Consider the following 16,957-nt stretch of genomic DNA (forward strand, 5'->3'; position numbering starts at 1 on the left):
CCGTCCTACCCCTAGGCTCTTCATGACATTTTTTTTCTTAGATTCCATATATATGTGTTAGCATACGGTATTTGTTTTTCTCCTTTTGACTTACTTCACTCTGTATGACAGACTCCAGGTCCATCCCATCTTTACTTTCTTTCATCAGTGTCTTATAGTTTTGTGCATACAGGTCTTTTGTTTCCCTAGGTCAGTTTATTCCTAGGTATTTTATTCTTTTTGTTGAAATGGTAAATGGGAGTGTTTCCTTAATTTCTCTTTCAGATTTTTCATCATTAGTGTATAGGAATGCAAGAGATTTCTGTGCATTAATTATTATCCTGCAACTTTACCAAATTCATTGATTAGCTCTAGTAGTTTTCTGGTGGCATCTTAGGATTCTCTATATATAGTATCACGCCATCTGCAAAGTGGCAGTTTTACTTCTTCTTTTCCAATTTGAATTCCTTTTATTTCTTTTTCTTCTCTGATTCCGTGGCTAGGACTTCTAAAACTATGTTGAATAGTAGTGGCGAGAGTGGACTTCCTTGTCTTCTTGATCTTAGAGTAAATGCTTTCAGTTTTTCACCATTGAGAATGATGTTTGCTGTGGGTTTTTCGTATATGGCCTTTATTATGTTGAGGTAGGTTCCCCCTGAGCCCACTTTCTGGAGAGTTTTTATCATAAATGGGTTTTGAATTTTGTCAAAAGATTTTTCTGCATCTATTGAGATGATCATATGGTTTTTATTCTTCAATTTGTTGATATGGTGTATCATTCATTACTTGTGATTGGTCTGTTCATGTTTTCTATTTCTTCCTGGTTCAGGCTTGGAAGGTTATACCTTTCTAAGAATTTGTCCATTTCTTCCAGGTTGTCCTTTTTTTTTTTCTTTTTTTTTGCGGTACGCAGGCCTCTCACTCTTGTGGCCTCTCCCGTAGCGGAGCACAGGCTCCAGATGCGCAGGCCCAGTGGCCATGGCTCACGGGCCCAGCCACTCCGCGGCATGTGGTATCCTCCCGGACCAGGGCACAAACCCGTGTCCCTTGCATCGGCAGGCGGACTCTCAACCACTGTGCCACCAGGGAAGCCCCAGGTTGTCCTGTTGTAACTTCTCCTTTTTCATTTCTAATTTTATTGATTTGAGTCCTCTCCCTCTCTTTCTTGATGAGTCTGGCTAATGGTTTATCAATTTTGTTTATCTTCTCAAAGAACCAGCTTTTAGTTTTATTGATCTTTGCTATTGTTTTCTTCATTTCTATTTCATTTATTTTTGCTCTGATCTTTATAATTTCTTTCCTTCTGCTAAGTTTGGATTTTCTTTGTTCTTCTTTCTCTAGTTCCTTTAGGTGTAAGGTTAGATTGTTTATTTGAGATTTTTCTTGTTTCTTGAGGTAGGCTTGTATAGCTATGAACTTCCCTCTTAGAACTGCTTTTGCTGCATCCCATAGGTTTTGGATCTTTGTGTTTTTATTGTCATTTGTTTCTAGGTGTTTTTTGATTTCCTCTTTGATTTCTTCAGTGATCTGTTGGTTATTTAGTCATGTATTGTTTAGCCTCCATGTCTTTGTGTTTTTTACGTTATTTTCCCTGTAATTGATTTCTAATCTCATAGCATTGTGGTCAGAAAAGATGCTTGATATGATTTCAGTTTTCTTAAATTTACTGAAGCTTGATTTGTGACCCAGGATATGGTCTATCCTGTAGAATGTTCCATGTTCACTTGAGAAGAAAGTGTAATCTGCTGTTTTTGGATGGAATGTCTGATAAATATTGATTAAATCTATCTGGTCTGTTGTGTCATTTAAAGCTTGTGTTTCCTTATTAATTTTCTGTTTGCATGATTTGTCCATTGGTGTAAGTGAGCTGTTAAAATCCCCCACTATTACTGTGTTACTGTCAATTTCCTCTTTTATAGCTGTCAGCAGTTGCCTTATGTACTGAGGTGCTCCTATGTTGAGTGCATATATATTTATAATTGTTATATCTGCTTCTTGGATTGATCCTTTGATCATTATGTAGTGCCCTTCCTTGTCTCTTGTAACATTCTTTATTTTAAAGTCTATTTTATCTGATAGGAGTATTGCTGCTCCAGCTTTCTTTTGATTTCCATTTGCATGGAATATCTTTTTCCATCCCCTCACTTTCAGTCTGAATGTGTCCCTCAGTCTAAGTGGGTCTCTTGTAGACAGCATATATATGGGTGTTGTTTTTGTATCCATTCAGCAAGCCTGTGTCTTTTGGGTGGAGCATTTAATCCATTCACGTTTAAGGTAATTATTGATATGTATGTTTCTATGACCATTTGCTTAACTGTTTTGGATTTGTTTTTGTAGATCCTTTTCTTCTCTTGTGTTTCCCACTTAGATAAGTTTCTTTAGCGTTTGTTTTAGAGCTGGTTTGGTGGTGCTGAATTCTCTTAGCTTTTGCTTGACTGTAAAGCTTTTGATTTCTCCATCAAATCTGAATGAGATCCTTGCCAGGTAGAGTAATCTTGGTTGTAGTTTCTTCCCTTTCATCACTTTAAATATATCATGCCACTCCCTTCTGGCTTGTAGGGTTTCTGCTGAGAAGTCACATGTTAACCTTATGGGAGTTCCCTTGTTTGTTATTTGTCATTTTTCCCTTGTTGCTTTCATTAATTTTTCTTTGTCTTTAATTGTTGTCAGTTTGATTACTGTGTGTCTCGGTGTGTTTCTCCTTGGGTTTATCCTGCCTGGGACTCTCTGCACTTCCTGGAGTTGAGTGGCTATTTCCTTTCCCATGTTAGGGAAATTTTTGACTATAATCTCTTCAAATATTTACTCAGGTCGGTTCTCTCTCTCTTCTCCTTCTGTGACCCCTATAATGCAAATGTTGTTGCATTTAATATTGTCTCAGAAGTTTCTTAGGCTGTCTTCATTTCTCTTCATTCTTTTTTCTTTATTCTGTTCCATGGCAGTCAATTCCACCATTCTGTCTTCCAGGTCACTTATCCATTCTTCTGCCTCAGTTATTCTGCTATTGATTCCTTCTAGTATATTTTTCATTTCAGTTATTGTATTGTTCATCTCTGTTTGTTCTTTAATTCTTCTAGGTGTTTGTTCTTTAATTCTTCCAGGTCTTTGTTAAATATTTCTTGCATCTTCTTGATCTTTGCCTCCATTCTTTTTCCAAGGTAGTGGGTCATCTTCACCATCATTATTTTGAATTATTTTGCTGGAATATTGCCTATCTCCACTTCATTTAGTTGTTTTTCTGGGGTTTTATCTTGTTCCTTCATCTGGTACAGAGTCCTCTGCCTTTGCATTTTGTCTACATTTCTGTGAATGTGGGTTTCCTGCTAGAACCTGCAGAATTGTAGTTCTTTTTGCCTCTGCTGTCTGCCCTCTCAAGTCTGTTGACTTTTTTTCCCCAAAGAAGCTACTCCTCCTGTGTTTACTACCATCAATTATATTTTTGCCCTACACAGTCTCCTGACTTGGCTCTAACATAGATTTTTTTTTCTCTTTTTCATCTCTCTCATCCTAGTCTATCAAGTTTATTCCCAAATATTGTACTCCTGAATGTTTCTCTCCTTACTGCACTGTGTTTTTTTGGCAGGTAATTTAACTGTGCTTTTCACTGATATGTAACGTGGTTTCCCTGGATGCTGTGATGAACAAAATACATCACAGATTTAAAATGTACTAAGTGCTATTTGGTTAAATGAATGACAACCTTATTTTACAAGATAATATAGACTTAAATGATTGAAAATATTCACTTCCAAAAATACTGTGTTCTAATCTTTATTTTCCTCTTGGCTTATAGTGCTGAAGTTGTTTTTTTCCATGGAAATGAAAAAAATAATTACCATAGATGAATGCAAATGCTCTGAAAAGATTAGTTATTCAATATTGATTATTCCTCTATCAGGAGCTAATTAATATTGGCGTTATCCCTAATTGGTTGCTGTCCATGGAAATGAAAAAAATAAATAATTACCATAGATGAATGCAAATGCTCTGAATTAGTTATTCAATATTGATTATTCCTCTATCAGGAGCTAATTAATATTGGCGTTATCCCTAATTGGTTGCTGTGTTCTGTTGTTTACTGAGATGGGCATCACAATTTCCACTCTTGGCAGTCAATTTGCTGTTGTGTTTCTATCCTTTTATCCCTGAAGTCTTTGATGTGATTACTCCCAGGGGATGAACTCAAAAACACAACAAAAGATGAATAAATAAAATTTAGGCATCCCTTCAATGCAGTGGTTTCCTCTCCATTTCTAAAGTAAAAAAACATAAAGAATAGGAAATATTTAGAGATTGTATGGAAAGAATCAGAATTACCCTCTTGGCAAAGAATCCACATGCAGAATTCTGCAAAAGGATTTGTCAAATATTTATTAGTATATAACACCTGTAGTTCTTAAATTATTGTTTTTAATTGTCACTGAGCCTTTATGAGAATTAATCTTGCTTAGTAGGAAGGCAGCCACACTGAGCCCAGCCTTGCCATCCTGGGCCAAGGTACTTATTCCTGAATAGACTGATGCCTACTGGTCCTATAGTAGTTCTGAATTTCCTGTGTATGTTCATTGTTCCAACTATGTTCTGTTATTAAAAGAAGATGCTCAATTTTGTTTCTTTTTATGGCTGAGTAATGTTCCATTGTATATATGTGCTGCATCATTTTTATCCATACATCTGTCGACGGACATTTAGGTTGGTTCTGTGTCCTGGCTATTGTAAATAGAGCTGCAGTGAACATTGTGGTACATGACTCTTTTTGAATTATGGTTTTCTCAGGGTATATGCCCAGTAGTGGGATTGCTGAGTCGTATGGTAGTTCTATTTTTAGTTTTTTAAGGAACCTCCATACTGTTTTCCGTAGTGGTTATATCAATTTACATTCCCCCCAACAGTGCAGGAGGGTTCCCTGTTCACCACACCCTTTCTAGATTTTTTGTTAATGGCCATTCTGACTGGCGTGAGGTGATACCTCATTGTAGTTTTGATTTGCATTTCTCTAATAATTAGTGATGTTGAGTATCTTTTCATTTGCCTCTTGGCCATCTGTATGTCTTCCTTGGTGAAATGTCTATTTAGGTCTTCCAGCCATTTTTTAACTGTATTGTTTTTTTTTTTTTTTTATACTGAGCTCAATGGGCTGTTTGTATATTTGGGAGATTAATCCTTTGTCTGTTATTTCATTTGCAAATATTTTCTCCCATTCTGAGAGTTGTCTTTTTGTCTCATTTATGGTTTCCTTTGCTGTGCAAAAGCTTTTAAGTTTAATTAAGTCCCATTTGTTTATTTTTGTTTTTATTTCCATTACTCTAGGAGGTGGGTCAAAAAAGATCTTTTTGTGGTTTATGTCAAAGAGTGTTTTTCCTGTGTTTTCCTCTTTTATAGCGTCTGGTCTTATGTTTACATCTTTAATCCATTTGGAGTTTATTTTTGTGTATGGTGTTTGGTAGTGTTCTAATTGGATGGACCTAGAGTCTGTCATACAGAGTGAAGAAGTAAGTCAGAAAGAGAAAAACAATTACCATATGCTAACGCATATATATGGTATCTAAAAAAAAAATGGTACTGATGAACCTAGTTGCAGGGCAGGAATAAAGAGGTAGAGACATAGAGAATTGACTTGAGGGCATGGGGTGGGAGGGTGAAGTGAGAGTAACATCGACATATGTACACTAGCGAATGTAAAATAGTTGGCTGGTGGGAAGCAGCAGTATAGCACAGGGAGATCAGCTCGGTGCTTTGCGATGACCTAGGTGGGTGAGATAGGGAGGATGAGAGGGAGGGGATATGGGGCCATGTGTACGCATGTAGCTGATTCGCTTTGTTGTGCAACAGAAACTAACACAGTATTGTGAAGCAATTATACTCCAATAAAGAGCTATTAAAATAAAAGTAGTTGCTACTTCCTCTTTTCCCATCTATTAACATTTAGCTGAAATTATGAGGATCTTGCGGTCATAGCATCAAGAGTTTGGAGGCTCGGGTTTCTAGTCCTGGTACTAACCTTCAAGCTGGGGAACCTGGGAGAAATGAGGTGCAGAGAAATAGTCTTGTTCAGAGTTATACAAAATGTGGTCCTCATACAGGCAATCCCCATGGCACCAGGGAGCTTGGTAGAAATGCATGTTCCTATACCAACTGAACCAGAGTCTCTGGGGGTAAAGTGCAGCCCTCTTAGTGATTCAGGGAAGCACAGGGCTAGTGCCTAGACAATAAGGTTTTGTTAACCTTCTTAAGGATGCACACATAGGGGAAAGTGGATAAAGAGTAGGGAATGGCAGCACATGATGAGGCACCCATAGTATTCGGATGTGGGGGCAAGTGTGAGAGAGTCATAAATCCAGAGTCCAGGTTACCCTAAAATAAGCCCTAGAGGGAGCAGACCTTGCTATAAACAAGTATGGACTTCACCAGCCAGCACAGGTCCTAACAGCTGCAGATGTGGGGTGATTTTTTTTTTTTTAATGACTTAACAAGTTCTGGTAAATTCCAAAATTCAAAGTTTCTGTCCCAGAAAGGCAGGGAAGAAGGGCCCTGACACATGAAAGTAAGCTGGTATGGGGGATTTCTAGGAATATATTCACTCCCTATCTGTGGGTTTAGGACCTGGCTCAGAGGCTAGCCTGGGCTTTACTAGAGAACTGGACTTCACAGTTGAAAGAGGCTAACAGGAAGATGTGCTTCCTATGAAACATCCATGATGAGCTTACAGAGTCAGTTCATAGTGGCAGGACAGTAGTGAGTGGGTCTCCCAGACAGAAGGCAGCTCTTCGCTCTGCCCCATAAAGGATGCAGTGACTTCTGACTCCAAGCTCTCAAGGCAGCTTACTGGTTAGTTGTCTCAAACTCCATGGACCTTTGTAAAATGGAGCCAACAATCTCTGCCCCTCAAGTGAGCATCTTTGTGAGTATTCTTAAAGATGATGGTGATAATGTGTAAAGCAAGGGATACTGGAAGTAGATGATTCTCTTTTTAATGTAGATGACTTCCCAGACAATTACAATGCAGCTGCAGCTTTTTACAAAAAAAAAAAAAAAAAAATCAGACTCCATTCCCTTTTTTTTTTTTGAGCATAATATTAATCTTGGCCAAGAGTCCACATCATATTTTAATGATTTAAAAATAAAAATCACATGTAACCTCACCACCAATTATAACCACAATTAACACTTTGCCATAAATTATTTCTAGAATTTCCCTAAGTATGTATGCATACACTTTTTTTTTTTAACATCTTTATTGGAGTATAATTGCTTTCAATGATGTGTTAGTTTCTGCTTTACAACAAAGTGAATCAGTTATACATCTACATTTCCCATTCCCTTTTTAAAGAGGTTTCCTTCCTTGTTACTAATGGGCATTTCCTAGAATCTTGGGTTGTAAAGTATGGACAGCACTAATTCCTCAAGATCAGTTTATGGCAAGTAATCTCTGGTTACCCCAGTACCTGAACAGCCTGGTGGATTTGCATATTGTGTGCGCTGCGCTCAATTTGCCTGTTAGTGTTTAGGCACAAACAGTGCTCAGGAATTTAGAGACAGGACCAAATCCTGCCTTTTAACTCCCATGAGTATTTCTAAGAAAATTTTAAAAATACTGTATGCATTGGATTTTAATTTGCTTTTCACATGTGAAGACGATGTGTAAATGTAATTATAAACTTCTAATCTCCAGCATCTAGCAAAGTTTTTTTTGTTTTCCTTGTATTTCAATCTGTGAGCATACACATTAGTCATTTATAATGGCTTTATGGTCCGCAAAATACAATGTAGTGATTTGAAACAGAGTCACATGCTTGCCGGTTTCCACCTGGATTGACACTGGATCTTGGATACAGTTTGGATGTTTAGTAACCGGTTCACCTGCTTGTTTTTCCTTCCAGCTTTCAAAAGCAAGCCGTGTAGTGTAGTGGGTAAGAATTGAATTTCAGAGTCAACCTAAGATGTTTCTGACTCCAGGCATTGCCACCCTTTGGCTTTGTGCCCTTGGACAAACTGTTTTAACTTCCTTGAGCCTTAGTTTTGTTATGTGGAAAATGAGAATTACAGTAGTTCTATCTCAGAGTTGTTTTGAAGATTAAATGAGATGATATCTGTAAAGAATTTAGCCCAGTGTGTAGCACCCATCAACACTTAATAACTATTAACTTTTGTTATAATTACTGCTATTATTACTTTTTAAATTATAGCTGTTTATAATTATTATTATAGTTATTATGTTTAAATTCTTGCATTCGTATCCCTTAAATTCGTCACCCTCGGTGTTACTATCGTATGCTGACTCCCAGTTTTCCCTTGATCTGATTTTCCTTGCTTCCAGTCACAACAGTCCCCACTCCAGAGGATCTAGGACCTCATTTGTCAGTGGTTTCCTTGTGACATTTCCTTATGCCAAGCCAGATTTTAATATGAACATCTTGTTGTGAGAGCTGCATTCCTAGTAGAACCACAGTGTTGGTCTGATATAGAGTTGGATTAGAGCTCTTTTCGGGTACTTCCAGATTTGGGATTCCCAGACTCTAAGCTCTCTAAGGAGTGTCTTGTCCCTGATTTTGTATCCAGCTGTGATGTATGTGACTGTGCCAGTTTTTCCCAGAATACCTTTTGCTACAGGCCTCAACTTCATCTAGGCTTATTCATCTAAAAAAATAGAAAATAATGTCAATTTACATATGTAAAAAATGGCAATGATATCGTTGAAATGATATGCTGCAGTACAAATAACATAATGTGGTTATAGCATCTTTCACAATTCCTCTTGCATCTTGTATCTAACAAGCATAGGCGGGTTGTCTCTTGAATGCTATTGTGGTGCTGGTTCCTTAAGACCCCAGCATAGCACCTAGAAGAATTTGACTCCACCACGTCCCCATATATAACCCTGCTCTATCCAAATGGCCTAAAAGCCTCTATCACCTTAACTGAATCCAAAGATGAACTAATTTTCAGATAAACACGAATAAGTATACATCTTAAATGAATTGCCTGTTTATAAAACACCCTTGTACAAATTGATTACGATGTATGTTTGAATAATTCAAGAAACAGGATGTCAATAGCTTTTAGCATCAGGTACCAAGAGAGCTGTGCTTTTGAATATTAATTTGACTAATTTGGGATATTAGGCCATTTAGTATGGTAAACACATAAACTCAGAGTAGTAGGATTCTTGAAGGGTAATCTAATCAGAAACAGGGGCATCTAGCATTTCTTTAAAATGTAACAATTATCTGAAAGTTTCATAAGGAATGTTCTGCAGCTGAGGAAGAATAAGATACCCCACGTAAAATGTAAATGAGCATAAAGTGATTTAGTGGGACTAATTCTGGGAAGAATCAGTACCAGTATGCTTCGTTTGTTTTGTATTTTCTTCCCATTTATTCTTATAGTCTGAGTGGTTTTATTAAAAAATAATTTTGTAAGTCAGTATAAAACCCAGGAGTTTTATCTTCCTGTAAATATGTAAATGCATTTAAGGTGAACATGTCAGAAAGTGGAATTGTGGATTTAGAGTTTTCAATGACTAAGTTATGACCACATTGGATAGAGTGTGTGTGTCTAGTACATGCCTTCCATCATTTGTCTGTTTTAATTTTCAAAATTAACATGGGTGGTACTATCATTATTTCCTTCTTATGGATAAATAAATGGAGGAGCAGAGACCTAAATTAACTTTCCCAGAGTCACACAGCAACTAATGAGTGGAGCTGGCATGTAAAGGCAAACCTCTGACATCACAAGCTATGTTTTGTGCACCACCAGCTGAATCAATTTTGCAACCCTGAGGAGAGACATTCATATACGGTTAAAAAATAGTTACATGGTGAATACATTTCAGACTTCAGAATCCAGGTTAAGCATGTCAAAAGACCATGACTAATTTAACTGTTCACGAAAATCATTATTTAGGCTTAATACCCAGATGGGATTATTTGAAATTGGACCAGACTACAATTTTTATAAACCATTTATTCCAAAAAGAAAAGGCATTCACTTTTATCTTAGTGATTCATCTACTTGTGTTTGTTGTAAGAAAAGAGGAACAGACAAAATATAGAGCCAAAGCAGTATCATTTCCTATCACATTCCCCGGGGTGTCTCATGAAAATCTTGCCCACTGAATGTTAAAGTCCAATTTGTGGAGCCCAGAATGACATTTTAGTGTATTATAGGTTGTGGTCAATAAATGGATTGCAGCCTCCTTAGGCTCACAATAATTAGGGAGTATCACATGGATTCAGTATTTGTTTAGCAGATAATTCTCAGGACTTTCATGTATGATAATGAAGCCCTAACTATTGTACTGTATGTGAATCAAACCTATTTCAAGTCTAATGAAAATAATAAAATTTAATTAACATGGTACGAATTCATTTAAATTTATGTGAGGAGAATCAGGGACATAATTATGAGCCTATTGTTTTTTTTAACAGGATGAGGTTGGCCATTTGATAATTTGAGTCCAAGGTAGGTAAGGGTTATTTAGAAGTTATCAAAGTGTCAGAAAACATAAATCATACTGGAGAAGAACTTCCAATTCTTAACCACTTTATATATGATGGATGTGATATACATACAATCTTATTTAATCTTCACAACCACCCTCCAACTAAAATGCTGTTATTTCCAAATGTGGAAAAGGAGACCTACAGAGAACTTGTAACTTGCTAAAGTCTATACCAATAGTAGGACTAATCTCAGCATGAGACCTCCCAAACTCCAAATAAGAGTTAAGCACAAAATAAATTACCTTTGATTAAACCTGGGAAACATTGGGAAAACCGTTATTCTTTTATCACATAGCTCACAGAAAATTAAACTTTTTTTTAATCTTAAATCATGATGTGTATAAAATGGTAGCTCTATCCTTAGTTTGATTACATACAATATCTTCTGAGGGATTTCTTTCCAAAAAGTGTCTCACGGAAGTGGGGTTTACTTTCATGGTTGTACGTAAAACTGGCCTTCATACGGAAGTCTGTCTCCTGTGCTGGGAGGTTCACTACAACTTGAGGGCTGTGAAGCCAACACCACGAATGGCATGATCAGCTTTGTCTTGGGTGGAGAATTACATAAAACCTCAGGAATTAATGATTTTGTGCCATATTCTGTATTTCTTTCTTTTTTTTTTTTCATGGAGAACTTCATACTACAGGGTTTCAAATATTTAGGAAATAGTTTTGATTGAAACCTCCATGCCATTACCCTTGTCTTGAATTGTGAATTTTTAGTGTTGAACTCTTCTGTGTCCAAGAACCCAATATATAGATGGGCCTACTCAATAATAAATGTACTATTATTTACACATATCAAGTGCTCTATGAAGAGCTCTTGCTTAAATTATTTCAGTTTTCATTCACATTACATTAGTTGCAAGCCCCATTTACAGATGAGATAACTGAGGTTTAGAAAAACTCACTAGCTTGCCCAAGTTCACCCAACTAGTGTGATTCAGATTGGATTTGAATGCAGATTGAGTTAACTCCGAAACTGGTGCCTTAACAACTGTTTAATTACCATAGTTCTCTACATACTCCCACGTGGTGTATTTACATGTTCTTAGAGATAGGAAAATATCTCTAAGAAAATGGTCTAAACATTTATACCAGGGAACATTTAGTGTAACTTTAATTTAGGTCCAGTTAGTATTTCTGTTGGTAGTTTTCTGAAATAACCTTCCCTGTGCCTAGCCTTGCTTTGGCAGAAAACTCAGTAGGGCACGGCCCGTGTGGCTGGAGCTCATGGAATCAGAGCCTGGGTCATGGGAGGATGGGCACAGGTTGAGGCAGCAAAGTCACTGTTAGAGGTGAAGCAATAATCTAAGCCAAATAGTCTCAGGAGACCCTCAAGCTAAACTATTGTTACAAATAGACCGGAGACCAGATTCATCAAGAGTAAGGTTGAAGTTGATTGTGCAAATGTCCATTTAGAGAATCTGGATCTTCATCTGAGACACATAGAGCAAACAATGAAGGCAGATCACATTCATTGGGTACCTGATATGTGCCAGATGCTATTCTGGGCAATTCATTTGCACCATTTTATTCAATTCTTACCAAATCCCAGTGGCACAAGTATTATTTTTCCCATTTCAAGGTGAAGATGCTAGGGATCCAAAAAGTTTTTTACAAAGGTGCTACAGCTTCTAAGAGACCTAGAATACAAATCTTTCTCTCTCTGAGTCTTTACGTAGTCCAGTGCTGTCTCCCTAGAGATTGCTAACTAAAGGAAATGCAGCCTCATGTCTAGTGAGATAGAAAAATTGAGGTACAGAGTTGAGTAACTCGTCTGGGGTCATAAAACAAGTAACGGGACCCCATTTTACACCCAGTCCTTCTGATTTCAAAACTCTATTGGACCATTTCCATCTCTATATTAACGCTCATGAAAAGAAAATAATTGTTAATTCTCATGAAAAGAAAATCATCACTTTACCAAACTTCCCTACCACCTACCACCCTACTTCTTTGCTCCTATTTGCTGCAAAATTCTTCAAAGATGGGTCTACCCTCAGGCAGTCAATTCCTCTACTTCCATTCTTTCTTCCATAACTTTCTCCAATCTGCCTTTCACCTCACACTGGTCCTTTCCCGGTCCTCAGTGATCTGTCAGCAAGGTCACCATGCTCTATGGAGTGTAAACTTTCTGAACTTAGACCCCACTCTCTTGCACACTCTGGATTTTCTCCTACATCACTGGTCACTCATTCTCACTTCTGTCCAAGCTCTGAACATGGGAGCATCTCATTCCTTGATGCTTCTGTCTGTCTGTCTGTCCCTCTCTCTCCTCATGACTGGTGAATCTATCCCAGTGTCACGGCTTTAAGTACCACTTAAATTTTGACAACTTCCACAATGACAGCTTCAGCACAGACCTCCTTTCCAAACTCAAGACTTGTATTTCCAGGTGTCTGCTTTATATCTCTGTTTGGATTTCTAAAAGATATTTCAAACTCAACCCTTTCAACACTTAATTCCTGTTCCCCTCAAAACCTACTTAACCAGCTACCTTTCCCATCTCAAAATCTACCCAGGTCTCATTATTGCTACTACTATTATACTTAACAACGCCACTAGCATTTCTTGCCTGGAGTATTTTTATAATAAATAATAAACCAAATATTTAACAGGTTTTCCCACTTCTAACTTTATTCATCTATAGTCTGTTTTCAGTATGGCAGCCAGAGTGACCAAAACATGTCAGATCATATTATTCTTATGCATAAAATCCAGCTCACCATTTCATCCAGAGAAAAAGTGTTTATTACCTCTTATCTCCTCTTTCCTTCTCTCCTCTTGCTTTCTCTACTCCAGTCATACCATTTCACTCCAACTGTGGGCTCTAGAATTACCCTCTGATCATATTGCTCTTTCCTCAGATGTTAGCATTACTAACTCATCCATTTCAAGTATTTGCTCATATTTTACACTCTCAGTGATTCCTACTCCAACGAGTTTGTTTAACACTGCAATTTACCTGCCACCTCACTCAGTGCTCCTGATGCCCTGTTCTCAATTTAAAAAAAAAATTGTCATAGGTTGTATTACCTTCTCACACACTAGAAAATTTACTTATTTAGCATGATTAGTGTTTATTGTACGACTTTCTCCACTAGAATGTAATATCAGAGATTTGATCCTTTTCTCACTGGTATGCTCCCAGCACCTAGAATAGTGACTGAGACATAGTAGTTTCTGAAAATACTTGTTGAATGAGTGAATGAAAGGAAGTATGGAGCAGACCTTTTGTACCTGTTTTACATTTGCAGCAATTTAGGGTTCTCTGGAGTATTTAAGGGTGCAATCATTTTCCCCTATTGTTTTCAGATACAGTCTCAGCTATCTAACTAGACTCTCGTTTCCTACCTATTAGTCATAGGTTTATGCAAATTTATGTCAGGCTGCATAAAATTACCAGGTAGTTCAATGGTATTGATCTTTGTTACCATTTAGTGAGGCTGGTCTGTTATCAACCCCAGGCAAGGTCCTGAATCAGCTTTTGCTTGTGTACCCTGGCTTGTAAATAAATGGAAGAATGGCTTTTGGCTTTGCTTCTGAAAACTCAGGAGCCTTTTTCTTTCCCTTAAATGTCATCAGATGCCTATCTACACTCTCTTTGCTTTGGTTAAGAAAATAGAAGGGATTTAAAATCATTGAGATCTCAGAAAGAATCAAAATCGTTCTTAAGCCTTTCCTTCAAGTTTACTCTAATTGCCCTGAGATTAATCTCTTATTATGGCAGCAAAGCCTAGCCCTTCTAGGATTCTTTGAACACTGGATTTCAATAATTTGATCTTCATGGACAGTGAATCTATCTGTCACACTCAGTTGACCTTTCACTCTTTGAATCAACTGACATTTACCCATATCAAACTCCATTTGTCCATCACTTTTAAAACCCTCTCTAATTTCCAGTTGCTCTCATGGAGCTGAGTTTGAAGGTTGACGTGGATCATCCATTCTTTCCAGAATGACAAACAGCTTTACAAGGTGATCCTTACATTTTGTCTTAATTTCTTGGCAAACTTTAATTTAATTTTCTGCTAAATGGTTTCAGTCTCATGCAGAACCAAAGTGAACTAAGTAAACCATCTCAGAAATATTCCCTGTCTTGGCAGGATACTTCTTTCTTCCATTTAAATGAAAATTAAGTAACACTTAGTGGTGATTTTTAAAAAATCATCAACATAATTACTCATGTCATTGTGAACCTCTGAGACACCTTAAGGTTGAATTTCCCACTAGGCTCGGAATGGTCATAAAAACTTATTTCTTCCAGACAGATTGGATAGAAACCTAATATAGGCTGAAAACATCTTGGAGCTAGAAATAGTCTTAGATATTATCAATCCCAATCATGACGGAGTTTGCAATTAAAGAGATTGAGGCCCAGAAATGGAAGATGAATGTGTAAATTCACATTCTGTCATATTGGTCAGATGAACTACTAACCTTGGTCTTTTGATTTAGTCCAGTAAGCTCTGAAATTATATGCAAACATTGGTGAGCATTTACAGAAGAATATTTCTTTGAAGATATTGTCCATTGCAATTTATCAAAAAAGTCAGTGATCTCCCAAAAGTTAAGCACCAGGATCCACCTTGGCACTCCACAGGTGCAATTGATCCCTTTTATGCATTTAATCCCAGGATCCATGTAAAAGTAAATTGAACTTTGTACTTAGTTTTAGACTATAATAACTCTTTCCCCCCAAAAAACATTTGTGGATTAGTTTGGTGTCATCCCAGGGCATTGGATTGCTGTGACTTCAGCATTCCCTGAGCCCAAGTGTAGTCCTTGGAATAAAATGCTAAATGTTTTTCCAGGTGCCTCTGTGGAATATGAGAAAGCACCTAAAGTTAAGTTATTTCTAAAGAGAGAAGAGAATTAGTTTTATATCTTCTTCAGACTTCTACCTCTTCTCTGCACAATTTACGAGCAGTAAAATGAGAGCAAAGACACAAATAAGGAAGAAAATCCAAATACAGTCTCTCTTTCTAAAACGTGTATTATGGGACTTTGAAATAATAGGACAAGTAATAAATTATAATTTTCTTCCACTGTGTTTGTATTTGTGTGTATGTGTGCAAGAGAATCAGATACTAACGTTAAAGGACTTTTATTTTTTTTCCATAGCATATCAGAAAACTGGCTTTTCTAAAAAAATGTATCATCCAATATGCAAAGATGAGCTATGTGGAAAAAGCATTGATATCTCCACTTTGTCACTAAATCCATCACCCCAGGCATGCCACTTCTTTCTAAGCTCTGTTTCCATCTATAAAAGAAGAAATTGAACTAGCTTGTTAAGCCACCTTGTTAATAATGTGTCTCTGTGATGCTTGCTATTAAACTCAAACCGCACGTTCCCCCTCACCATTTTCTGAAATGGAATTTTTATGAATGGTTTTTCAAGTGCTTCAAAATAACATACTCATCTGAGATCTTGGCAACTAAAAATTGACTATTATAAGCATATCAGACACAGAGATAAGCTAAACCCTGTTCTTTCTTAATCTGAGTTTTGAAAAATTATAGAGCCAAGGCCATTCCTCCTGTGGTCCCTGAATTGACTCCCTCAGAGTCATGATACATCACGAGGGCTGGGTTTTTCCTCCTGGGACAGTGCCAAGACGATTTTAATCTTAGGAGCATTTTGTCATAGTTGATCCTTTTCTGTCTCACATCCCTTTCCCCTCTGTTTCTCTTCTGCTCTTCTCTCCCATGATTTCTTCCCTTCCATTTGACCAACTGGGTCTCAGATTTCAAAAGGTAATGTCACATCAGCCATAAAAAGAAACGAAATTGAGTTATTTGTAGTGAGGTGGATGGACCTAGAGTCTGTCATACAGAGTGAAGTAAGTCAGAAAGAGAAAAACAAATACCGTATGCTAACACATATATATGGGATCTAAGAATAAAAATAAAAATAAAATGGTCATGAAGAACCTAGGGGCAAGACGGGAATAAAGACACAGACCTACTAGAGAATGGACTTGAGGATATGGGGAGGGGGAAGGGTAAGCTGTGACAAAGTGAGAGAGTGACATGGACATATACACTACCAAACGTAAAATAGATAGCTAGTGGGAAGCAGCCGCATAGCACAGGGAGATCAGATGCAAGAGGGAAGAGATATGGGGATATATGTATATGTATAACTGATTCACTGTGTTATAAAGCAAAAACTAACACACCATTGTAAAGCAATTAACTCAATAAAGATGTTAAAAAAAAAAAAAAAAGGTAGTGTCAGAAGAAACAGAGATCTGTGTTGCCCTCCAGGTGCCACTGAGAGTACTCTGGGAAAGCTGACCATGTCCCTGGGTCAATCAAAGTTGTTTGGAACATCCATTTTACACAACTTGAGGGGCCTTTGCAAGTTTACAAATTCAAAACATATGAAGGAGCCCCAGGCAAGTGGGGGCCTTTAAGCTCTGACCACCTCTGGCCAGCTGTGTTTATCTTTGTCTGTCCCAGTG

The 16,957-nt window shown here is 37.4% G+C and overlaps 1 protein-coding gene across 3 annotated transcripts in view; it reads left to right on the forward strand.

The window, feature by feature from the left end:
- The window catches only part of NRG3 (neuregulin 3), a 1,100,783-nt gene that overhangs the window by 606,236 nt on the left and 477,590 nt on the right, over nt 1-16,957 (forward strand). The gene's annotated exons all lie outside the window — the stretch shown is intronic.

The sequence above is a fragment of the Physeter macrocephalus genome, chromosome 20, assembly GCF_002837175.3.
Source record: "Physeter macrocephalus isolate SW-GA chromosome 20, ASM283717v5, whole genome shotgun sequence".
In the NCBI taxonomy this organism is placed as follows: Eukaryota; Metazoa; Chordata; class Mammalia; order Artiodactyla; family Physeteridae; genus Physeter; species Physeter macrocephalus.